The sequence below is a fragment of the Phyllostomus discolor genome, chromosome 3, assembly GCF_004126475.2.
Source record: "Phyllostomus discolor isolate MPI-MPIP mPhyDis1 chromosome 3, mPhyDis1.pri.v3, whole genome shotgun sequence".
In the NCBI taxonomy this organism is placed as follows: domain Eukaryota; kingdom Metazoa; phylum Chordata; class Mammalia; order Chiroptera; family Phyllostomidae; genus Phyllostomus; species Phyllostomus discolor.
The window spans coordinates 173,989,424-174,015,375 of NC_040905.2; the positions used below are offsets into that span (position 1 = coordinate 173,989,424).

The 25,952-nt window shown below is 37.6% G+C and overlaps 1 long non-coding RNA gene across 1 annotated transcript; it reads right to left on the reverse strand.

The window, feature by feature from the left end:
- Window positions 1-2,333: 2,333 nt before the first annotated feature.
- On the reverse strand, window positions 2,334-22,351 carry LOC118499710. The gene is made up of 3 exons (XR_004902229.1): window positions 22,049-22,351; window positions 4,676-4,876; window positions 2,334-3,510 (listed from the first exon to the last, which is right to left on the reverse strand). It is a non-coding gene; the product is annotated as an uncharacterized LOC118499710 (long non-coding RNA).
- Window positions 22,352-25,952: the final 3,601 nt, after the last annotated feature.

Consider the following 25,952-nt stretch of genomic DNA (forward strand, 5'->3'; position numbering starts at 1 on the left):
ACAGTGACATACATCTTAAAACACAGTCAAACATACGAGCTCACTGAATTCTCATAAAAAGCCTGTGAATTGGGAAGGCTGGGGTTAATATTCCATTTTATAGAGTTTGGTAAGCCAACTGCTAAGATGGCCCCCAAGAATCCCACCTGGTATTCATTCCCTTGGGTGATCCTCACCCCTTGAGTGTGGGCTGGACCCTGTGACTTGCTTAAGCAAAGATGATGGGATGACACTTTCTGGTTGGGTTAGAAAAGTATGATTTCTGTTGAGGAGCAGATTCCCTCTTGCTTCTCAGTTTGCATTCTTGGCTGAAGAAAGCTGCCATGCTGGGGAGGCCCATGTGACAAGAAACGGACTGAATTCTACCAACACATGTGAGGTGTGAAGTGGATCCTTCTCCAGTGAAGCTTTGAGATGACTACGGCCCAGGCAGCTCCTTGATTGCAGCTCTTGGGAGGCCCTAAAGCACAGAAGTGAGTTAAGCCATTCCCAGATCCCTGACCCATGGAAACTATGAGATAATAAATATGCATTGTCTTAAGCACTTTGTGGCATTTGTTCCACAGAGAAAGATAACTAATAATACTAAGGGTGTACTGATGCTGAACACAATCTGTCTGTGGAAATAGTAAAATACGGCCACAACTTCTTTAACACTTCTGCCATCCAGAGGTGAGCTCTATGTCTGTGTGGTTGCTTCTGACCATAGCATACACTGAGAGTGATGCTATGTGACTTCTAAGGCTGAGCTGTAAAGGGCCATGCAGTGTCTACTTTAGATAAACCTTTTTTTCAGCCCTGAGCTGCTGTATAAGAAGTCTGATTACCCTGAGACTTCCATGTTGTGAGGAAACCCAAGCCACCTGGGGTGGCCTCAGGTAGGCACTCCAGCCCACAGTTACATCTGAGCCCACACAATCCCACCCAGGCACCAGACAAGTGAGTGAAGAAGCTTCTAGATGATTCCAGCCTCAGCCATTCAAGTCTTCCCAAATGAGTCCCAAAACATTGTGAAGCAGAGACCAGTCATGCCCACTATGCACTTTTTGAATTCCATTATTATGCTCAGAAATGTGGTGTCTTCACTCTACTGATGTTGGGGGTGGCTTGTTACACTGTACTGGGCAGCTGGAACACTGCCCAATGTCACACAGCTTGTAAGTAGTAGAGCTGAAACTTAGATCCAAGTTTTCTGATTCCTACTTCAGTATCCTTTCCTTTCCTTTCCTTGCCTTTTTTTTTTGTCTAGGGTGCTCATGTTTCTATCCACTTGTTATGAAAGAATCTCTCCTGCAGCAGTGGTCAACTTTGGCAGCATAGTGGAGTCACTAGGGAAGGATTAAAAATATGGACATCTGAGTCCTGTTCTCAAAGGTGCTGACTATTTGGTCTAGGGTGCAGCTGAAGTGTCAGGATTTTCCTAAAATGTCCTAGTTTGTTCTAATATACCCCCGCATTTGAGACCCATGGCTCCACACCAACACACTTGTCAATGCAAAAGATTATACCTGGTAAGAATCAAATCAGCTTTTGATGACCCATCCTAATGAATGAAGCAGAGACAGAGAGAATTTGAAAGAGCAGATTAAACCCTAATTCCATTACCTGTAGGTTATGCATGCATGTGTGTGTACATGAATGTGCACAGGAGCACCCCGGTGTGTGTGTATTTAGGAGGCAGAAGACTAGCTTTCCAACACATATGTGCCAGGCAGCACACTAAGCACTGGGGTTACCATGATGCTGACACTCAATATGTTTGTACTAAAGGAACTTACTCTCCAGGAAAAAGGAAAAAAAGGGGGTGGGCCTTGGAATCTAAGAAACCCTAGATTTTGGAAGGATTACCATTTCTCCTAATAAGACTCAGCACAGGACAATCATAATAAGTAAAGCATGATGAAGCAGTGCTGAAACATAAGTGCTAAAATTGGCTAATCTCATTAGCTAAATGACTTGATTCTGGATGCTAACCTCATAGCTCTCAAAAATCAAAACTGTGTGTGCCAGATAAAATGACAAATATCTACAGACCACAGAGCTTTGGGGTCACTTGCAAATCTTTAGAACAATAAAAGTTTAAGTTCTTGACTATGAAGGTCTACTGATTCCTATGAACTATATATTTTTAAAGACTTTATTTATTTTTAGAGAGAGGGGAAGGGAGGGAGAAAGAGAGGGAGAGAAATATCAATGTGTGGTTGCCTCTCACGTGGCCCCCATTGGGGACCTGGCCCACAACCCAGGCATGTGCCCTGACTGGGAATCGAACCAGTAACCCTTTGGTTCTCAGCCCATGCTCAATCCAATGAGCTACACCAGCAAGGGTTGAACTATAATTTAATAAAGATAAAGATATAAAACAATGGTAGAGTAGCATAGAAGAAACAATTTTTGTGATTTGTTTTAAACAAGAAGGTTTAAGAAACTTGAAGAAGAAATTTCCAAGGATGTGTGTTTTAGAGTGCCTACATACACACAGAATTACTCTACATACAAGCCACACATTTAAAAGCTATAAAATTATAATTATATCGTATTATAATCACCAAACTTGCTAGGAGACCAGAACTTAATTTTATTTCCACCACAAAAATTATAATTATGTGACTTAATAGACGTACTACAATGGCAATCAACTTCTAACATATAAATGCATCAAACCAATATGTTGTACACTTTAAATTTATATAATGTTTTGTCTCAAATAGATTTCAATTAAACAATTATGATTTTTTTAAATTAAACTATTAAATTGTTCTGGTTTGCAGTGATGAAAAACATTGAAATTATATAATCAAACAAGGTAAATTCTCAAGCAATGGAAGAAAATGACTCACTGGAATATGAAGCTAACAACTGAATAATATGTGTTGAGGGGAGAAAAGTGGTGTTATCACTGAAACCCCATCTAAATGTGATGAATTCATACAACCATTTAGAAATATATGATGTGTGCATATATGTGCACACATGTGTGTATTTCTAAAATTATATATTTTATTATCATAAAGAAATAGGAAGACAAATCAAAACTGGAGAAAATTATACATTAGCTGGGACATGGCTGAACCATGGTTCTAACTGCTAATGCATTGCTGCTGTTCAAGGAAACACAACTCTGATAAAAAGCACATTCTCCTTTTAGTGGACACCACCTCTGTGTGGGTGTGTGCCAATGGAATGCATTACTTCTATCCATCTCCTCCAGTTTTAACTCGGCAGGTCAGTGTGTTTCCTTGACTGGCTGCCTATTAAACTAAACTCAGTCATTTGCAATGTGCTTTTGCTAGGTATTAACCTTAAATTGTGTCCAAAAATCATCCTACTTTGCCACCCTCACACTTTCATTTCTTGAAGCATTTAAGAAAAACACTTTGCTTTCTTATTTCCTACTTCAAAGAGACTGTCCACATTTGCACTGAAAAAAATGGTAAGCAATAAAACTCACCATACTGCTTGAGCAAATCTTCATAGGAAAGTACTTTTTGAGCTGCCCCTGGAAAAATCCTGCTGGAAATGGTCAAAAGTTTCTAAAACTCATGCAGTACAAAGGCTTCAGAATATTTATATCAGAGTTACAGAATGAAGAAGTAAAACTGGCAAAAAATTAAATCATATTACAAGATAACAATATATGTCCAAAAATTGCTTAAACAGTTGGCAAGTACTTGGTATACATACTTTAGTCTATTAATTTAGAAAAGAGAGACATCTCCATGATATGGCGTAAACTTGAACTAGGTGGACTTCGGCAGAACATTGAATTTTGTGGACATTACATATATGGAAAGAAGCAGCAGCAGAAGTAAAGAAAAAACAACAAACCCTGGCTGGCATAGCTCAGTTTGATTGAGCGCGGGCTGCGAATCAAAGTGTCGTAGGCTCAATTCCCAGTCAGGGTACATGCCTGGGTTGCAGGCCACGGCCCCCAGCAACCGCACATTGATGTTTCTCTCTCTCTCTCTTTCTCCCTCCCTTTCCTCTCTAAAAATAAATAAATAAAATATTTAAAAAATTTAAAAAAAGAGAAAAAACAACATGTAAGAAGACAATACATTAATTTACTCCCTTGCAGAAAGGAAAGAAGTCATTCAAAAAAGTGTTTGTGGTTTGATATAACCAACTTGGAGTAAATTCATGTAATTTAGCAATTTATAAAATTTAGTAATCTGTAAACATCTATTCCAAAGTTAACTGCAGTATTCTGCTTTTAGTGGCTGCCACTTTCATTTCTATTCATCTTCCTCTTCCATATGCTGTGCATCTGGCAGTTTCACAAGAGGGCTGGTGTTGGGGAGCCAGCAGGCAGAAAAAAGCAGGGGGAACTGGTTGGATGTTCTGCTAATGACTTGCTGGTAAGGAGAGAAGAGATGCTATGGTCCATTGATGCCTTCAGCTTTCTATCTATGCTAAGTGCATTTCCTATTTTCTAGGCAGTTTCTCTGAAATAAAAATTTATTTTTAAAAAAGAAGGTAAAGAGCAATAATTTACTTTATAGAAATAATAACCAATGATAGAATTTAGGAGCTGAGCCATACATAGTAACTTTCAACTCCCCTGATCTATTTTACAGAGGAGAGTTGATTTAAACTTCCTTTACACATATCTAATAATGTTCAAGATCAAATTCACATAGGAAGCAAAAGGGAGCAGAATAAATAGAGCACTAACCTAGAAGGTGAGGTTCATCGTGCTTAATTTGAGTTCTGTCTTGAACTAGAGTGTGGCTTCAGGCACATTACAGTTACAGTCTGGGCTTTCAACTTCCACGGGTCACTTTCAGCTCTGACACTCATGATCCTGACCTCCATGTGTATGTACAAAGTAAGGCAGCCTCAGGGAGACAACCCTCAGCTGACACCTTATTCAGGCCTATGGAAAATATACTGTATGAGTTCGTGTGCCAGTTCTTGGGTGTGCATGTGGATTGTGAAACAACTAGACAAATATTTTTTTAAAAAAAGATTCAACATTCAGGGCCAAGTTTCATCACGTATACTGTTCAACAAATCAATCATTCATATTTGCATAGGAATAACAGTGGGCCAACCCTAACACCAAAAAAGTTACAGAAATCCTGCCAGGGAAAGATGACATTCTAAATACGTGCATGCTATATGAGGCGTTATTGGCAGATAGAATCTGATGTAGAGGAAGAGGGGCCTGGGATTTTCCTACAAAGGTAACTGAAAGATTATGAACTAAAGCAGAAAAAATTTTCAAAACTAAAAGAAGAAAACTTATGGTTCCTGATGCCAATTGATATTGAATAAATGCCATCAGCTGTGATATACAGACCTGGCTCCGAGAGCCACCTGTTGAGAAAGCACTGAAGAATAGTGGCAGTTGTTCCATTAACAAATTTGGGGAGAAACTCAATCACCCTGAAAGTCCTTTTTAATTCCACCACCAGTTTTCATGAACAAATTGTCATTCATATTGTAATGTCTACTTTAATGTGAAAGTTGTAGTAGTTCCTTTTGTAAGATATTTTCATAACACATATTTAATAATCACTTATAAATGAAAACTCAATGATTCGTGGGCTATAATGATTTCTTCTCTAAGTCATATTCTCATCTTAACAAATTATTAAATGCATAAAAACCTCACATCCTTCATGCCCTGCATATAATTTGATTTAAAGTGATTGAACATTAATGTGCAATGTTTATTTTCCTTTTAACCATTTTTAACACCATTGATTGTGACAAAAGTTCAAGAAAATGCGTCTACATTGCCCTTGAGTTTGATGTTACTTAAAAGATTTGTGCCTAAAATTTTAAAAACTAATGGCAACCCCAGCTATTCTTCTAACACAATAAAAGAGCCATTTTAGGAATTAGTCCCTTAGGGCAGACATATATGGTCAGAGAATTTATTTTCCAGAAGATAACGATGGGTTCTAGGTAGAACAGAAACCTGGAAGGAACTAGAAAGTGTTGTTTGGTAGTCAACAGTAAACTGCTGATCGAAGAACCGAAGCATGACAGTGACTTATGCAACAATTTGTCCTTCCCAGCTCTCATGGACACTCTTGCCAACAATCAGTAACATGGCTAAAGCTGAAACTACTTTGTATATTTTTTCTATATGTATATGTGATCAGCTAAACAAAAATTTGAGCCTCGACTGGATCAATTTCTAACTACTTTATTCTAGGTCAGAGTCACAACGTTGTACAAACTCAGGAGGCACTATTCACATTTTATTCAATTATAACTCATAGTAGACCATGTGAATTGTGCCATCTTTGAATTGTATAAAATAGTTTGCCTGATACAGTTCGTAAAAATTAGAAGATGGAAAATACACATCACTAAATTTCAAGTTACTAGTCTTTTTTTTTCGCTTTTAGAAAAACCGGATTTCAAAGGCCATACTATTTTGGAAAGATACTCTGTCTTAGATGGTTTTAGTTTTTTTTCCTTTTCTTTTCTAGCATTCCCTTCTTTTGGCCAAAGGTTCTTCCCCTCCTTCAAGCAATTTTGGTGCCATTATCAATCACCATTTATTACAGTGGTGGGCAGCATGAAGGTTTGACCAATCATAAACCTGTACTGCTTGGATTATAGTGATGGGCCAAAGGTAATCATGTGATCCTTGCTGGGCTAATCAGAGTTCTTCCCTGAGATCTGATATGTGGACGAAGAGCTGTAGAGATGTAAGCCTGGGAATGTTGGCAGCCATTTTCCCCACTAGAGGGAAATCCTGTCTTATAAAATTAGATGAAAAGATTAAAGCCAAGTGGAGAAAGGTAGAATAAAGGGATGAGAGGCAGAGGAAAATATTTCTGAGGCCATCTACTTGATTACGTCAGTTTACCCCTGACCTCCGTTATGTGTGCAAATAGCTTATCATTTATTTCTTTAATGTAGACTGAAATGAGTTTCTGCTGCTTGTGTTTGAAGGAGCTTTGATTACCAGAGCCCATAATTGCAAATTTTTCATTCCTCTCAGGAAAGTTCTCTGAGAGCTGACTTAGAGCCATAAAGTTCTATATTCTCTCTCAAAAAGAGAAGCAGAAAATTGTATTTATTTTTTTAGAGATTTATTTATTTATTTTTAAAGAGGGAAGGGAGGGAGAAAGAGAGAGAGAGAGAAACATCAATGTGCAGTTGCTGGGGGTCATGGACTGCAACCCAGGCATGTACCCTGACTGGGAATCGAACCTGCGATACTTTGGTTCGCAGCCCGCACTCAATCCAGTGAGCTACACCAAGCCAGGGCTAGAAAATTTTATTTATTTTAAAACCAGATCTCTAGTGTTATGAACTAAACCCATAATATTAAGGCAATATTTCTTGGCAATACTCAAGGTTACCAACAATATATAACAAGTGAAGTAAGTGAAATTTAAAAAATTTCTTCTACATTAAAAACCCTGAGCAGTTATTGATAAGATAAAGGACATGAGTTATTACCACCAAGTAATATTCACACTTTGCCACATTAGGCAGGTGTAATTCAACTCATCTTTTTGCTATGAAATGACTTTTTTCTTACATTAAGTGCATAAGCAGATAAAAAAATCAATACGTGAATCTTAGCTCTAATACTAGTTAAGTCAATAATTTATTTGGTGAACTTGAATAAATTGTGTAACCTTCCTGAGCCTCCGTTTCCTCACTGCCAAAATGGAAACATAAAAAAAAAATTCTATGTGTTTAGATTTCCTGTTTCTTGCATTTGACTGTTTCTTAGTCATCATATATTTTGATGTTCACACTGAGCTAGCACAGAAGAGACATTTAACAAATAATTGTTAGGAAAACTGGTTTAATTAATAAATACTTATTACCTAATCGGTTGCCATGAAGAATATATACGATAATATAAAAAAAGTAAATGTGACAATACCTGACTTATCCCAGTTGCTCATAGGTATTAGTTTCCTTCTCCGCCTTCATCTTCCTGGTGTGGCATCACCGACCATTTAGAGCACTTGATGCTATGTCCCCTGTTTCCCTCCCTGAGCCTTCTTTACTCACAATGTCCTGAGTTCTCTATAAGACATCTACCACGCTTCATCCACTGGCTCCAAAGTCGGCTTCACAGTGTGGGCCATAGCATAGCACTGCCATGCTTTGCTGTGCTTCCTATGTCCCTAGGTGTTTTTTCATATTTTCTTGTCTTCTCTCCTACTTAGGTCTCATCTCCTACAGTGTCTAATACCAGGTATGACACAATACACATTCATTAAATGGGATGCTAATGATTATCTGGAGCAAATTGAAGTCTTCCCTTCCCTATGTTACTTTGTGGAAACTTAAGGCATAAGCGCTTTTATTTTGAATTTGCTTTCTTCTGCTCATGTATGGCTGATTCTGAACTCCCTGTTTCACTTGAGGATAAACCACCTTTTAAACAGGATTAATACTGGCTAATAATATCACACAATTTACAGTTTAAAATGGCTTTTCACATATGCCATTTCACTTAGTCTTCACAACACATTAGTTTCACATGGTTTTTGGGAGTGCCACTGAATTAGGTTGGAATCTTGACTGTTTTCACATAATAGCCATGTGGTTTTACATGAAACATTTAATTTCTTTGACTCTCAGTTTCCTCACTTGAAAACTTGATAGGAAAACAGAATTATGCTTCTTCGGGTGATTGTGGGAGTCAAATGATGTACATAAATCATGCGCCATGATCAAAACTTAACCAAGGGAAAGCCATCTAATAAAGGTATTATAATTATTATTTTATGAGAAAATCAAGGCATAGAGTGCAAAGGAAGCAATCAGAAGATTTTGAATAAAGAGTTTAGATTTTAAATGCTATGTTCCAATCTACTTCTTTGCCCTTCCAGCAAAGCAGCCTGCAAAAAGCTTCTTCACACTTTCTTTAATTTGATATTTGTAACAACCCTAAGTGGTTTCTGTAGAAAATCACTCTTTAACTCTGTGGGGAAGTAAGTGAGTTTTAATGGATGAGTTTTCAAGGCTGTTCAAACTAATCGAAAAGGTTGGTTGGCATCACAGCCCCAACAGGAAAGAAGTGGAACTGAAATACAAAAGAATAATGCATATGTAAACCTGGCCTAGGGAAGATGAGGCTGATGGTGCTAACCCAGGGCAGATGCATTTCACAGCAACTCGCAGAAATTGGAATCTAAACTCACTTTCACCTGATATTCAAAGGCAGGTCCTTTACTTTTTAAAATTTTAGTTAATTGTCCAAAAAGGTGCAAAGCAGCTCCAGAAAGAAACAAAGACAGATTTTTTTACTCCCTCAATTCTCTTCATGCTTAGAAGGCTAGTTTGCTGCTATTATTATTATTTTAGAGATGGTAATATTTAATACAATAGGTAGCATTCACTGAGTGCCTTATTAGTGGTAAACACTATGAAAGCTATTTTGGCGCTACTTCTTTCAACAACTTTGCAGTGTAGATATTATTATTCTTTTATTATAGAAGAGAAAGATTAGAAGAGTTTTCTGGCTACAAAGTAGAGAGTAAGAGTCATGGGTAGAAAAGAATCTCTGGTAAGAGAGAAGCTCTAGCTCACCCAGCTGGAATTGTCTTCCTCTCCTCTCCTGACTCCTTTCCCCTTCACTCCAGTACCTTTCCCTCCCTTCTTCTCTTCCTCTTCCTCCCTCCTCTTCCTCTCCTTCTTAGTCGTGTATCTTATCCATCTCTATCTATCTATCTATCTATCTTGCACTGTTATGGAATGAGACATGTGTGTAATTACCAAGAGTGCTGTGTATAAATAAAATAATCATCCTAATTGATGTGTTGTGTTCTTATCTAAACAGAATGTCCTTTTCTCCAGGCATCTCAGTAATCCCTGGTTATCCTTGAGGCCTTCTCTTGAAAATGGCAACAAGTCTCATAACTTCTTTGATTCTGGGAAGTGATTCCCAGGACCATGTACTCATATTTCCTTCTGAACTGCTTCTCTGGCCTCCCCTCCATACCCTCCGCTGGCTTCTGGGCAGTGCATATTTTTAATGACCTTTCACTCTCTTCTTTAAGCTCTAAGGAACCCCTGTTGCAATACTCCATGTCCAGATTTTACTACAGTGATAATAGAGGTGAATTAGACCTCAGGACAAGAAACAGGCAAAAATTGAGAGCAACCATCACTGCTCTTAGAATCCATGCTCTTCTCTGCCAGCGCATCTATTTTGAGTTGCCACTTTTCACAGCTTCGTCAACCACTGTGTCAGCTATGTGGTAGGGCCTGTCATTCCTGTGTAGACTTTGTCTTAATTATTTCCCTCATACCAGAGACCAATTTAAAAGCCACTGTTACTTCATCATGCAGAAGAATTGAGCCCCCTTTTTTATTCAGTATCTTCCAGCCCTGCTAGCCTGGAATCTCTCTTTTATCACCAATAGCATCTTCATAAAAGAGGGATAAATTTTCCACTAAGGTAGTTTCTGTTTTGACCTTCAGAGAATATAAGCTGCTGTCAGTTTTTCTCTTTTTCTTCACTGAATCTTTGTTCCTCCCATATACACATTATCTTTTAAGTATAAAGACCAGAGATCTCATTCTACCATAAAAACCAACACTGAATGAACAAGAAAGAATATAGCATATTGTGTTCTTCCTGAAAGTAGGGAGTATGCCCCTCTGGCATATCTTCATGAGGTCTCATTAATATTTAGACAGTTTTAAGGCTGTAAGGGAAACGATATATCTGGGAAGTTGATGGAAGTTACCCTCCTTCTTGAAATCTCCATCAGTCTAATGGGCTTAGCCATTATTCCTGAATAGGCATGCATCATTTGTTCAACAAATATTCACTGAACGTATATGAAAACATCACAGGCACCATTAAGTAACATTAACTTAATGGTCAACAAAGGACTAAAAGCCTTTGTGATGGATGAAATGATACAATTTTGTTCTAAGGGCTATGGGAAGATGAAAGAGGAAAACTACTAACTCTGGCTGAAGAGTTCAATGAAAAGTTCAACTTCATATTGTCAGAATCCTTCCTCTTCTTTATCCCATTGTTTTGTCCACTTCATTAAATCATACTGTAATTTGAAAGATGCATAAGCTAGACTTGAAATTCATATGTATTCATGCCCTGGTTCATGTAAATTTTGAAGAAAGGAGAAAGGAGGTCCTCTCTAAAGTTGGGCAGCATGGTGGCCTCAGCCTTCTACCCCAAGATCATTGGTTACATCATCAATTTTCCATAGAAAATTGGAGTCAGTGACCAAATGTTCTTGCGGAAGAGGCTGTATTAGCATAGTGGAAAGATTCCACTATTGACCCTAAAGAGATCTGGATTTTTTAACTCTCAAGTCATTAACTAGTTGAATAAGGAAAGTAAGCCTCAGTTTTCTCATCAATAAAATAACAGATTAAGTGATCAGATGATTTTGAAGATCTATTTCAGATAAGAGATCTTGAATCATAACTATCTTCAGAAATATTACATTTAACTACTTGTCAGGTCTACATGAAGAAGAAGTAGTGTCGCAGGTTTGATTCCCAGTCAGGGCACATGCCTGGGTTGTAGGCCATGACCCCCAGCAACTGCACATTGATGTTTCTCTCTCTCTCTCTTTCTCCCTCCCTTCCTTCTCTGAAAATAAATAAATAAAATCTTTAAAAAAACAAACAAAAAAGAAGTCAGTCTCATTTATCTGATTTATTCATTTGATTATTCATTCATTCCTAGCATACTATAGGTAAGATCATGAATTTTATGGCCAAATAGACTTTAATTTGAGATTTGTTTTCTCTACTTTCTAGATAAATGACCTTGAACAGTGAACTTACTAACTTCTTTGTGGTCCTGTTTCCTCATTTCTGAATGAAAGTAATATTACCTTCACCATAGGGCTATTGAAAGGTATATTAGAGTTCTTTACGGAAACAGAACTAACAGAATGTGTTATATATTTTGTGTATTGTATAGATAGATAAAGATATAGATTATACTGTGAACCAAAGTGTTGCAGGTTCGATTCCCAGTCAGGGCACATGCCTGGGTTGCAGGCCACGGCCCCCAGCAACCGCACATTGATGTTTCTCTCTCTCTCTCTTTCTCCCTCCCTTCCCTCTCTAAAAATAAATAAATGAAATCTTTAAAAAAAGATATAGAGATATAAATGGTGATAGAGACCTAGACCTAGACATTTTAAGGAATTGGCTTACATAATAGTGAAGGCTGGCAAGTCCAAACTCTACAAGCTAGGCTGGCAGAATAGAGAGAGACACAGGAAAAAATTGATGCTGCAGCTTGAGTTCAAGTGCAGTCTTCTGGCAGAGTTCCCTTTCTCTAGAGGGAGATCAGTCTTCTTCTTAAGGCCTACAATTTTTGAATGAGGCCCACCCACATTACAGAGGGTAATCTGCCTAAATCAAAGTCTAGTAATTTTAAATGTTAATCTTATCTAAAAAAATACTTTCCCAGCAACATGTAGACATGTTTGACCAAATATTTGGGTGCTAAATTAACACATAAAATTAACCATCACAGAAAGAATACTGGTAATTTAGTCAACAAATTTAACACGATGTCTAACACAGAAAACAAATAACAAAAATTAAATATTATTATTACTGCTGTTACTATTCTTTATTAATACCTTTTTTTTTTTGCTGGTCCTGAAGACATAATTCACAAGATGCAATTTTGGTGCTCAATGAACTTACAGTCTAAACATGGATCTTAATAAGTTACCTGACCATACAATACAGTGTTCTGAGTAGTACTGAGAGCAAGAGCACTATGAGAGATACGGGTACTATGAGAAATACATGAAAGGGCCCTTAACTCAGAATGGGTTGAGGGGCAGAGATAACTTAGCAAAGATATAAAGGGTAAATGATAGTGTAAATGGAGGAAGAAGAAGCAGATGCATGTCAAGGAAATAAGTACATGGAACCAAATATTGCAAAGAATGTGATCTAACACAGAACTTCAAGTAGATTATCATTATTAGACTCACAGTATGGAAGAAGCAAGTGAAGACAATAAAGGCAGACAGACTGACAGGGTTAAGCTTTTAAAGGGTTCTTATCAAGCTCAGCAGTTTGGACTTTATCCCCAAAGCAATAATGACCTAAATTATGGTAATGATATTAGAAAAGGAGAGATGAGACAAATGTGGGAGATCTCAATAGGAGGAATGGATAAGGCTTGGTGATTGATTAAATATTTGAGGTGGGGACAGGGATGACAGCTGGGACTTAGGAGTGAGCTGGGCTATGTTTAGAAGCTGCTATAACTCTTTTGGATTCAAGAAAAGATATTTTGAAGAAAGTTGGGTGACTTTACTAATTTATACTTTCTGTTCTGCATTTTCCTCATCTGTAAAATAAAGATGGTGGACTCAATGCTCTTTGAAAGGCCTTCTCTCACTCTAAAATTCTACAACCCTGTGACTACTTTTGAATTTTGTACATAAATACATTATTTTTGGAAATGCTCTTCACAATGCCAAGTCTATATCTTTGCAATAAATAGCATCATCATGCTGTTATTCAACTATGATTTTGCAATTTTTACAGGATGTAACAATGAAAAAGATCAGGAAATCAGATAAAACATGCTATATCTTTTATAACTCTCTGTTTGAACTGTCAGGAAAATAGGGTTGGTTGATGCTGTAGATCTTAAAGATTGGGCGAATTGTTCTAACTGAAATCAAAGTCGATAAACACATTTCTATGAATAGTGAAACAAACCAGACAGCTGATTGGTTTAAAAAAATGCATGGGAGAGAGAAATAAGCAAGCTCTTTTTTTTTCTATTGTGTGTTTGCAAAAAAAAAAAAAGTACTGACTGCTCGGGTTTTGAGCACTTGGCTTATCTTTGAAATCCAGGGTTTGCTCTACAGCTTACAGTTTATTTGGTGGGCTAATAAAGGCCCTGTAGAATGTGAGGGAGAGAATGAAGTCCAGTGAAGATGTGAACTGAAAATAAGTCCATCTGGTCATTATATTCCTTCTCAAACTGAACTTGAACCATTATTGAGAAGTCTTTTTTAATAAGAACTAAATGGTGAAAAGATTTTCAGAAATAATCTGGTATACGCCATTCAGAATCTGGTTGATAGGTTATTGGAGTTCTTTTTATCTGAAAAACTTAAGGAGCTAAACATAGATTGTGTTTCAGCTATCTGATTTTCTGCTAGAGTTCTGGGAATAGGTATCTTGTGTAGTAAATATCGTATTTGAAATAAGTTATGATTGTTTAGTTTGGCCTGCAGAAAACCATTGGAACACAGTTTATCAAAGACTCAGAATGCACATTAATGTAAATGACACTTAGTCAAGTGTGTGGGTTGGGTAGTGTCTATAACTTGCTAGACTACATCTCAAAAATAATCAACAAATTTGCTTTCAACTACTTTTTTTCTCATTTTATTGCACCTAATTCTGTAAGTAATCATTATAAACCATATTGTGACTCTAATTTTTTTTTAGGGGAGAGGATTGATGTTCAAGTCTTATTTTGAGAAAGTCTGTCATATAATGTTACCATGTTCTGTTATATAGGCTTGGGATTGATCTAAGGGCTAGATAAATCTGATAAATAGCTTGATCTCACAATAATGATAAATATTATCTTTATTTCATCATTGGGTCAACAATTGGATACTGACTCATATTCTTCCTTGATTTAAATCTAAACCTGAGAGTTACCTCTTCCTGAAATAAATTCTAAAGTAATCCTTTCTGTTGTATGGCTATAACTCTAATTTAATGCTCTTTAAAGTATTTGAATTACAGACCAATTTTTTTTCTAACAAATGCTACCACAGTGTAAGTTTACTTAAATACTTTAGTAATTTTAGACATCTAATTCCAAGACAATTAATAAATTCAGAAAACCCCAGGATTAGTGAACCAGGTTAGACTTAACCTGAATAATAATGCTTTACAACATTTTGCTGATGTCATAGTCAATCCACTTTATTAAAAACCTTTAAAGACATGAACAGTGTTTATTTTTCAAAGTGTTTCAAGTATTCACTGAAATTTCTAGTTTCTGTTGGTACCCAAATAAGAAAAGTCAGCCAAGGTGAGGCATCTGTCCAGATACATTCATGCCAGCATTTGGGGGCCAGTATAAGGGAACAAAATAGAATTAAAGATCCTTCCTGAGTTGGCAAGGAAAGGAAAGGAGTGGATCAGAGTGTGAGTCCAAACTCGAGTCATCACAGAATGTAGAGAGGCAGGTCATGGAAATCGAGGTAAATGAGCAAGTGTAAAGAGCAGGAATAAGGAACAAGAGAAGAAAAAGAGGCAAGTCAAGGGCCACAAATTCTGCTGAGCCAGAACCAAGTGGGAGCAAGGCAGGACCTGGAACACCAGTGTTCCACTGTGACCACAGCCCCTTGCATAAGGTTCAGGCTCTCTGTCATGGACTCGTAGGCAGGCCAGGCTCAGTTCTGCATGAGCCATGGGATAGTTTTCCTGACCTAGGAGCATTCCTAAGTTGCTTGTAGGCCCAACTCTGATGCCTACTATGGCTTTAAAGGGTAGAGACACCTTCTCTCAGGAGAAAGAAGGAAGTCAAGGACCATTTATATTTATGAGTCCAGAGAAGAGAAGAAAGAACATAAAGCATTCCCAAAGAGGTCTAAGAGGGTTTTCAACTCACTTCTATTTTATTTCTAAACCCTTTCCTTCCTCCTCCCACCAGAACTTTGCTCCTTGGTACAGAGGCTTAAATTTATCCTCTGGGTCCATTTTCTCCTTGAACTGTATCTAAGGTCTCCACCTTGGGGAGGTTAGTGAGGTGGTAAAAGAAAATACAAAGTTTTGAATGTTCCCTAATGATTTGCCTGTGAGGTTCACATTCCACTCCACTTTGATCTTCCCTGGATTAACCCAGCTACACTACAGACCAACCAGAGTTTACATGGCTGCTGCCTGGCCCTCCCAAAGAAACGTCATCAGCATATACCAGAAGAAAACAGTTTTTGTAGTCTGTGCCATCAGCCATCTAATTCATCTGGGATCAATGACATGGACACCTCAGGCCCTCACGTCTCTATGAGAATGATACTTCAAGTAGCTGCAGAATCCTCTAAAATGTGACAGGACCTCACTTCAAGCCACATTGTACACTAGACAAAGGAACCTCCCATAGGCTCTTTCCCATCTACTAAATGTTATCAAAATGAAACAAAGCAAAAAATAGTTATCTGATTAGATTTTACAGCAAAATCCAGATAATAATAATATAGTAACAAAATGTGATGTTATAGTATGAAGATAGCTCAGTAACACACACACATACTTTCTCATTACTAATTCAATCCCCTTTTAACACAGAGAAATTAAAGCCCTGAAACAAACAAACAAACAAACAAACAGCCAGAGATGTCCCGTTCAGATGCCAAACTCTCTTCTTTTAGCACAGTAGCCAGGGGTGCTTCCATGAGAACCAGGTTGCTCTTCACAATCTCCGAAGTTAGAGAATTCCAGTTTAAAATCTCTCATGTGTATCACTTCTCCAAAAGTCCACAGTAAAACTGAACACATCAACTATCACAGCAACAGACTCATATCCATACAATTTAGACAAGAAGATTGCCCACTAAGTTTCAATTTTCTTATACCAAAATGTTATAGAACGTGACCTACAGAAATTAAGGAGTTATTTAACAAGGAGGGGAATAGTGGGCACAACAAGAAAGGCATCACTATGAAACTAAAGCAGCTCCATTTTAAAAGGTATTTTTATATATTGAGGTCCCTTAGAATAGTTAATTTGAAAAATAGGTTCTGCTCTCTGTTAAGTTTTGAAAACTATGGCCTTATAAAATAGTATTTTCCAAGCTAAAGTAGTGCTCCCAGACAGTAATAAATAACTCCTAATCTAGAATCATATTACTTTTACAGTTGTTGATTTTGGTAGAGTTGGAGGAGAGAGAGGCTGGGGTAAAAAAAAAAAACAAAACAGGCAGAGAAAAAACAAACAGAATCCAAGAAAAGCATCACTGTTTTTTTTTCATCAAAGTGCAATCAACCAGTCTATGCCAATTGCTCAGCGACTAGCAATTTTACTCCTAGATATTTATTTGAGAGAAGAAAAGGACCTAGTCCACCAAAAGCCTTGTATGGGAATGTTCATTTATTCATCATAACCCCAACCTGGAATCATCCCAGGTGTCCATCAACAGAACAAATGGTGGGATGTCCATGAATGAAACTACTGAGCAATAAAAATGAATGAACTTTTTTTTTTTGTGATAGCAAGGATGGACTTGGAGATTACGATGCTAAGTAAAATAAGGTAGGCAGAGAAAGACAAGTACCATGTGATCTCACTTATATGTGGAGTCTAATGAACAAAATAAACTAATGAACAAAATAGAAACACAAGCATGGATACATGGAACAGACTCACAGCTATCAGAGGGGAGGGATTTGGGGGGCTGCACTTAAAAGAGTGAGAGGATTAACCAAAAACATATATATATATAAAACACATACACACAGACAACGATGTGGTGATAGCCAGAGGGAAATGGAGGTGGGGGCTAGGTGAAGGTGGGCAAGGAATAGGGAAATGGGGATGAAGGAGACTTTGCTTGGGTCAATGGGTACATGATGTGGTGTGCAGATATTTTATTGAGTTGTATACTTGAAACCTGTATGGTTTTGTGAACTAATGCCACCACAATAAATTCAATTAAATAAATAAATAAATAAATAAATAAATAAATATTTTTAAAAGAATGAACTACTGATTCATACAACAGCATGAATAAATCTCAAAGCTATTGTGCTGAGTAAATAAAGTCAGACCAGACACAAAAGAGGATACACTGTATGATTCCATTCATATGAGATTCTAGAATATACAAACCTAATCTATGACGGAAAAAAAAAATCAGAACAGTGGTGGCTTCAGGGAAGGCGACAGCCTGGGAAGGAGCACAGAGAAAGTTTCTAGAGTGATGGAGATATTCTACATTTTAATTATGGTATGGGTTATGTGAGTATGGTGTCTGTCTGGAAAAGGTCCAATTGCTGTTAGTAAAATGAGAACAGTTTGCATGACATTGATGTAACCTGGCAGCCAAGGAGAGTGAACTGGAATGTACATGCGTGAATAATGACTTCAATGTACTAGTCAGTGGGGTGGTAGACACCATTGAGTGAGCATGTGTACTGCATAGACATCACACTGAAAATGATTGAGCAAGTAGAGGAACAAATATGCATCAAGTTTTACGTTAAGCTTAAACATTCCTCTGCATAAACTACTCAGACGATTCAGAAGGCAGTAGCTGTGGGCAACTGGTGATTGGCAGCTTATCATGACAACACACCCACTCATGTATCAAGTCTTGTGCAGAGTTTTTTTGTGAAACATCAAATCATCCAGGTGACTCACCCCTGCTATAACCCAGATTTGGCACTCTGAGACTTCTGGCTTTTCCCAAAACTAAAATAACATTTGAAAGGGAAGAGATTTCAGACCATTGATGAGATTCAGGAAAATACAATAGGGCAGCTGATGGCAATTGAGAGAACTGTGTAAGGTCCCACAGAGCCTACTTTGAAGGGGATTGGGGCATCATTGTCCTATGTACAATTTTTCCTTGTATCTTGTATCTTATTTTAAAAAGTCTCTACTTTTCATAGTACATGGCTGGATACTTCTGGAACATACCTTATATATTGTCAAAACTGATCAAACTCTGAACTTAAGAGCTGTCTTACAGCTCTTGAGAAGATTTTATCTCAAGAGACTTAACTTATAGGGAATATTAGATATGGGAAAATTTATAAGAAAATATAGAAGAATATCTGTATGAGCTCAGAGTAGAAAACAATTTCTTATACAAGCTACACAAAGATCTATATGGAAAATATTGACAAATATCTTCATCAAAATTAAAAGCTTATATGAAGAGGAGACATATAGCCCTGGCTGGCATAGCTCAGTGGATTGAGCGCGGGCTGTGAACCAAAGTGTCGCAGGTTCAATTCCCAGTCAGGGTACATGCCTGGGTTGCAGGCCATGACCCCCAGCAACCCCACATTGATCTCTCTCTCTCTCTCTCTATCTCCCTCCCTTCCCTCTCTAAAGATAAATAAATAAAATCTTTAAAAAAAAAAGAGGAGACATATAGAAAAGGCCAATTTAGAAATGATCAGTAAACACTTAAAAGGATGCTTGGCCTCACAAGTAATCAGGTGAATGTAAATTATTTTTTAAAAACTATTTCATACCTATCAGATTGGCAATAGTTTCAGTCTTGTGACCTGCTGAAGCTGGAGGATTGTAAATAATACTGTGCTGTGGGATTGTCCATCAATTCAGCCATTTTAGTGACAAAAAAATTCTAGTACCTAGGAACTAAATTTTTGTTATATATCCCAGAGAAACTTGTACATGGGCCCAAGTAGCATGTGTAAGGGTGGTTACTGTAGCGGTGCTTATATTAATGAAACAATGGGCTCTACCTTAATGTCCATTAATGAAGAGATAGGTAAGTAAAAGGTGGTATATGCACATGATGCAATGTTACATGGTAGTTAAAAATAATAAACTAGATTGACATGTATCAAGACAGATCTCAAACACATGTTAAACTAAATATAACATATTTAGTTTATAAAGATATATTCAGATCCAAATGCATAGAAACAGGATCCAATTGACCCCCACAAAAATCTTAATATTGGCTACATCTGGGGAGCAAAGATAGGAAAAACAATGAAGTAGTGGTTGAAAAGAACTTCATCTAAAATGTGTTGTTTAAAAATAACTGGAAAAAGCATCCATATGCAAATAAATAAATCTTTTTTAAAAAGATATTTTATTGAGCTATTTATCTTAACTATTACAGTTCCATTTTCTCCCCTTTATTCCCCTCTGCTCTGCACCCCCCTTCCACCCACATTCTCCCCCCGCCCCTTTAGTTCATGTCCTTGGGTCATACATAAAAGTTCTTCAGCTTCTACATTTCCTATGCTGTTCTTAACCTCCCCCTATTTTGTACCTACTATTTATGCTACTTATTCCCTGTATCTTTTGCCCCATTCTCCCCTACCCACTCCCCACTGATAACCCTCCATGTGATCTCCATTTCTTTGATTCTGTTCCTGTTCTAGTTGTTTGCCTAATTTGTTTTTGTTTTTGTTTTTTAGGTTCAGTTGTTGATAGTTGTGAGTTTGTTGTCATTTTGCTGTGCACAGTGTTGATCTTCTTTTTCCTAGATAAGTCCCTTTAACATTTCATATAATAAGGGCTTGGTGATGATGAACTTTTTTAACTTGACCTTATCTGGGAAGCACTTTATCTGCCCTTCCACTCTAAATGAAAGCTTTGCTGGATAGAGTATTCTTGAATGTAGGTCCTTGCCTTGCATGACTAGGAATAGTTCTTTTCATCCCCTTCTTGCCTCTCAGGTTTCTTTTGAGAAGTCAGCTGACAGTCTGATGGGAACTCCTTTGTAGGTAACTGTCTCCTTTTCTTTTGCTGCTTTTAAGATTCTCCCCTTATCTTTAATCTTGGGTAATGTGATTATGATGTGCCTTGGTATGTGCTTTCTTGGGTCCAACTTCTTTGGGACTCTCTGAGCTTCCTGGACTTCCTGGAAGTCTATATCCTTTGCCAGATTAGGAAGTTCTCCATTATGTTTTCAAATAAGTGTTCAATTTCTTGCTCTTGTTCTTCTCCTTCTGTCACCCTTATGATTTGAATGTTGGAACATTTAAAGTTGTCCTGGAAGTTCTTAAACCTCTCCTCATTTTTTTGAATTCTTCTTTCTTCATTGTGTTTTGGCTGAATGTTAATTTCTTCCTTCTGTTCCAAACTGTTGATTTGAGTCCCAGTTTCCTTCTCTTCACTGTCTGTTCCCTATGCATTTTCCTTTATTTCACTTTTCATAGTGTTCACTTTTTCCTCTATTTTGCAACCACACTCAACCAATTCTGTGAGCATCTTGATTACCAGTGTTTTTGAACTGTGCATCTGATAGGTTGACTATTTGTTCATAGCTTAGTTGTATTTTTTCTGGAGCTTTGATCTGTTCTTTCATTTGGGCCATTTTTTCTTGTCTCAGCATGCCTGCTACTTAGTAAGGGGCGGGGCCTTAGGTACTCACCAGGGTGGGGCAACACCCATCACTGCATTATAGTGCAGCAAGCCTTTTAGAATGCAGTGGAGCCTGCCTGCTTTCCTGGTGTGTGTCTGTATTTTGTATTTGTATGGTTTTTTTTTTTATTTTTAAAGCAAGAGTCAAGGATGAGAATGAGAATATCTACTGCATTATATAACCAGTGGCAGCCATTGTTCTTGCCTTGTGCTATCCTTAGGTTTAAAGTCAGTACTTTATGTCTCAAAAAGAAAATCCATTGTACAAGGAATAATGGAAAGGGAGCAGAAGTCATTTGTTCAAATAAATGAATCTTGATTCATTTCTCATACCATATACAAAGGTGAACTCAAAATGAATCATAAACATTTAGGTGTTGATTCTAGTTTGTGACCTAGATGAGTTAGTTCTTATATATGACACCTAAAAGAAAAATGTTTTTTCTTTTTTTCAAAAGAAAAAACATTTGATAAACTAGATTTCATCAAAATACAAAACTTTTGTTCTGTGAAAGATACTACTAAAAGTAAGACAAGTCACAGACTGGTCTTGGGAAAAAATATTTGCAAATCACTTATCTGACAAAAAATTTGTCTCCAGAATATGTGAAGAACTATCAAAATGCAACTATAAGAGAGCAACAACTGAGTTTTTAAATAATTTCAACAGACATTTTACTAAAAAAGATACATGGATAGCCAATAAGCACATAAAAGATGCCCAACATCATTAGTCATTAGGAAAGTGAAAATTAAAACCATGATGAGGCAACACTACATCTATCAGAGTGGCTTTAAAAAAAAAAAGAACTTGACAGTTCCAAGTGATGACAGTGTTGAGGGGCAACTGAATTCTTGGATATTTTTGCTGGAAATGCACAGTTGTACAGCTACTTTGGAAAACCCCAGGCAAAGAAATGTAGGTGCTGCAGTTGAAATCAGGCAGCCTATGAGGAAGTGGTAAAGGCAAGTAAATATGGGTGCAGTACTCACAGCATCTGTTTCTACTCCCATGTAACTGTACTTCAGTTCCCAGTTTACTGAAGGCTCTGTTGGGTTCTTGTGTATAGGCAACCATAAAGATTCATCATCTTGCATATCCCACAGTGCTTTTTCCAAAACTTTGATTAAGAAACACAAGAAAGAAAAGAAAAAAATTGGGTGTTTGCCACTCATTCCAGATACAACCAAACCCACAGCCTATAGACAAACACCCTGTGTATTTTGAGATAAACCAAGAGGAGAATGGTCAGGGTGTCACACTAGATTCCACTCCCCCATCATGGAATGTTACCTGCCGGATATGAATAATACTTCTGTAGCTTAAGGTTCTGAAATGATTTTAGTGAAGAAGAAGGAGGGGTAGGAAGAGAGGAAGGAAAAAACTTTGTGAATCTTTGTGGTCTCTCCTTCTCTCTTTTTCTCTCCCTGATAACTTATCAGATAACCAAGATAGCTACTAAGTGACTAATGGTCAGGTCATATATACAGAGTAGATACACTGAACAACAAGATGACTCATGTTCTGAGGGAGATGGAGTGAGACAGCATGATATTTCATCACGCTATTTGGAATGGCACAAAATTTTGAACTTATGAATTGTTCATTTCTATAATTTTCTGTTTTATATTTTCAGACCACAGTTGACCCCAGGTAACTGAAACCATGGAAAGGGAAACCATGGATAAGGGGTAAGTACTGTAAATGATTTTTCAGAAGTGTTAGAAATAAAAATAATAGGTAGTATTTTTGAACTCTTACTGACATCAGACATTGTGACATCAGTCATTCACATAAATTATCTCATTTAAGCCTCTGAGGCAGGTGCTATTATTATCTGCATTTTACAGAGGTGAAAGTTCACCTGTAAATCCAGTGGCATGATTGATCAATCCCTCCTCCTCAGTATATTTTCTTTACTTGGCTTCCAGGACACTGTACTTTTTCATTTGCATATCTCACTGTTTATTCCTTCTCAGCCTTCATTTTAGTCCCTCTTCTTTACCAAAACCTATTAATTTTGGAGCACCCCAGGGATCATTCCTTGGTTTTCTTCTTTTCTTTTAAAACCTTTGTTAATAAACTCCTTTATCAATACAATGACTCCCATATTTTTACCTCATGACCAAGCTCTCTTTTGAACTTTAGACTCACATGCAGCTGCCTGCTTGATATGTCCATTTGATGCCTCACAGGCATCTCAAACATAATATGTCTAAAAATGAAGTTCTCATCTTCTCTTACAAACAGTCCAGCAGAGATCTTTCCCATTTCAATAGATGGAAATTCCATCCTTCCAATGGCTCATACCAAAAACCTTGGTATCATTGTTGATCCCTTTCACGCACACCACTTCCCTCCACCCCCCATAACTGCCACCCCAGTTTGAGTCGTCATCTCTTGAGTGGATTATCACTACAGCCTCCCACTTGGTCATCTGGTTCTCAGACTTGCCTTTCAAGAGGCTATTCCTTCCCTGGCTGGGTAGCTCAGTTGATTAGAGCGTCATCCTAATACACCAAGGTTGTCAGTTTGATCCCTAGTCAGGGCACATACAAGAAGCAACCAAGCAATGCATAAGTAAGTAAGTAAAACAACAAATTCTCTCCCACTCTCTCTCTCATCAATAAAAATAAAAAAGTTATTTTTTTAAAAAAGGCAGCCCTGGCTGGCATAGCTCAGTGGATTGAGCGTGGGCTGTGAACCAAAGTGTCACAGGTTCGATTCCCAATCAGGGTACATGCCTGGCTTGCAGGCCATGACCCCCAGCAACCACACATTGATGTTTTTCTCTCTCTCTCTCTTTCTCCCTCGCTTCCCTCTCTAAAAATAAATAAATAAAATCTTAAAAAAAAAGGCTATTCCTAATACAGAACCCAGAATGATCTCCCTAAAATGTAACATAGAGCATATCATTCCTCTGTTTAAACTCCTCCCAGGGATTCCCATTTCACTTTGACTAAATGCCAAAGTGCTTAAAGGGGCCAGTGACACCCTCTACAAACAGGTTCTCATCCTTCATTCATTCCACTCCAGCCACACTGGTCTTCATGGTATTCCTTATACATTCCTGGATTGTTTCTGCTCTAAGGCATTGGCCTTGGCTCTTCCATCTGCCTGAAACATTCTTCCTCCAGAAATCCACTTAGCTAACTACTTCACCTCTTGCAACTCTGTAGTCAAATGTCACTCTCTCAAAGGTGACTTACCTTATCACCTTTATCAAAAATGACAATTTGTCCCTTTCTTCATGCTCAAGCCTCTTTATGGTTGACTTTTTTATGCTTGACTTTTTTCTATATCATTTTATGGCTTTCCAACATTTTACATAATTTAACTATCTACTATGTTTTTAGTTATTTTTTTCTCCACCCTACTACAAATGTAAACTCCAAGTAAGGAAGGATTTTTGTCTGTTTTATTGACTAATATATCCCAAACACATAGAACAATGCCTGAAATAATCTATTTGTTGAATGAATGAGACATGGTGAGGTTATATACCTAGTTCTAAGTATTTTAATAACCCATTTGAGAAGTAAACCTGAATAATAAACACTTGTTTTCTCCTTACAGAGAGGCAGAATATAGATCCATGCCATCTGTTTCAGCAGTTTCTGGGGGGAGGAGTGCTTAGCACCAGCACTTATAGCCCTCCTTAAAGAAGTAACCTATAGCAATGTGTTGGGTGTACCAATCACCTCTTTTGCAGTCAAGTCAAGTTCCCACCAGTTGTATCACTTGCAGAGCTGGGCATTGTCTTCTTTACCCAATTTACTCAGAGAATATAATGTTGAGTTACAAGCAATATCTTTCCTTATAATGAGAAGCACTATTGAGTCTGTGGTGTGCTTTTTTACATCTATTTGGGGTTTGAAGATGAGTTCCCAGAAGTTGTAACTCACACACACACACACACACACGCACACAGAAAAGCAATGTGAAATTCTGTGAAATGAATTTTCTATAATGAGGTTACTGAGTAAGGCTGAGCTGCCATCAGATATACTTTGATAAAAGATGCAACAAAGACTCTGCTCAGTGCACTCTGAATTGCCAGCAACTGTAATTCTCACAGAGAAGCAAGCGACAGCTTTCTGCAATAACTTCAGGGAGCTGATCTGCCCACAGTTGGATCTCACCAGGGTGAGCAGCACAAGGCTCTGGGCCATGTGTTCTTCATGTCCTTTGCTTAGTTAGTAAAATCCAAGCTGACCAATTGCAGAACCCATCTCTCAGCTCCGATGGTAGACTGCCCTCCAAAACTTTGGGTATCTGAAAGAAATCCAGATGATGTTCTCCCTGTCCTCTGTCACCAACCCAAATCCTGCCCTGTCTCACATCTTATCTTCCCCAGTCCTCCCAGCATGATAATCACATGGCTATTCCCAACCTGCTGTCCTTAGAAAAAGGGAAAGGGTAAAGACTACATCACTCAGAGCCTAAAGCCTTGGTTTCCACAATTCATTTTTTCCCCTGAAAAACCATATTTCCAAGACCCAATATCAGAAAATAAAAAGAAGGGGGCACCCCCCCTCAAAAAAAACCAACACTCTGTACCTCCTGGAACATTTATCACATTTGCCCACACAAACAAGTATTGTACTTAGATTTATAGCTCCATCTCTAAAAATTGGACAATTTACTTTAGTGACAAGAGTTAGCTAAACAGAATACTTGAAGATAAAAAAGATTTTAGTCTATGCCAATGATTAAATTATTTCAATTCTGTGTTTTTTGGTTGCAAAAATGAAGTCAGCTAAAAAGTATATATAAAAATAATAAATTTCAATCACAGCAATCATCTTTTCTTGTGGAAATCATTTATCCACAGGAACCCACTTTAAAATTGGGCATATTCCATGGCAGCCTGTATTTTCTGCTTCACAGTGGATA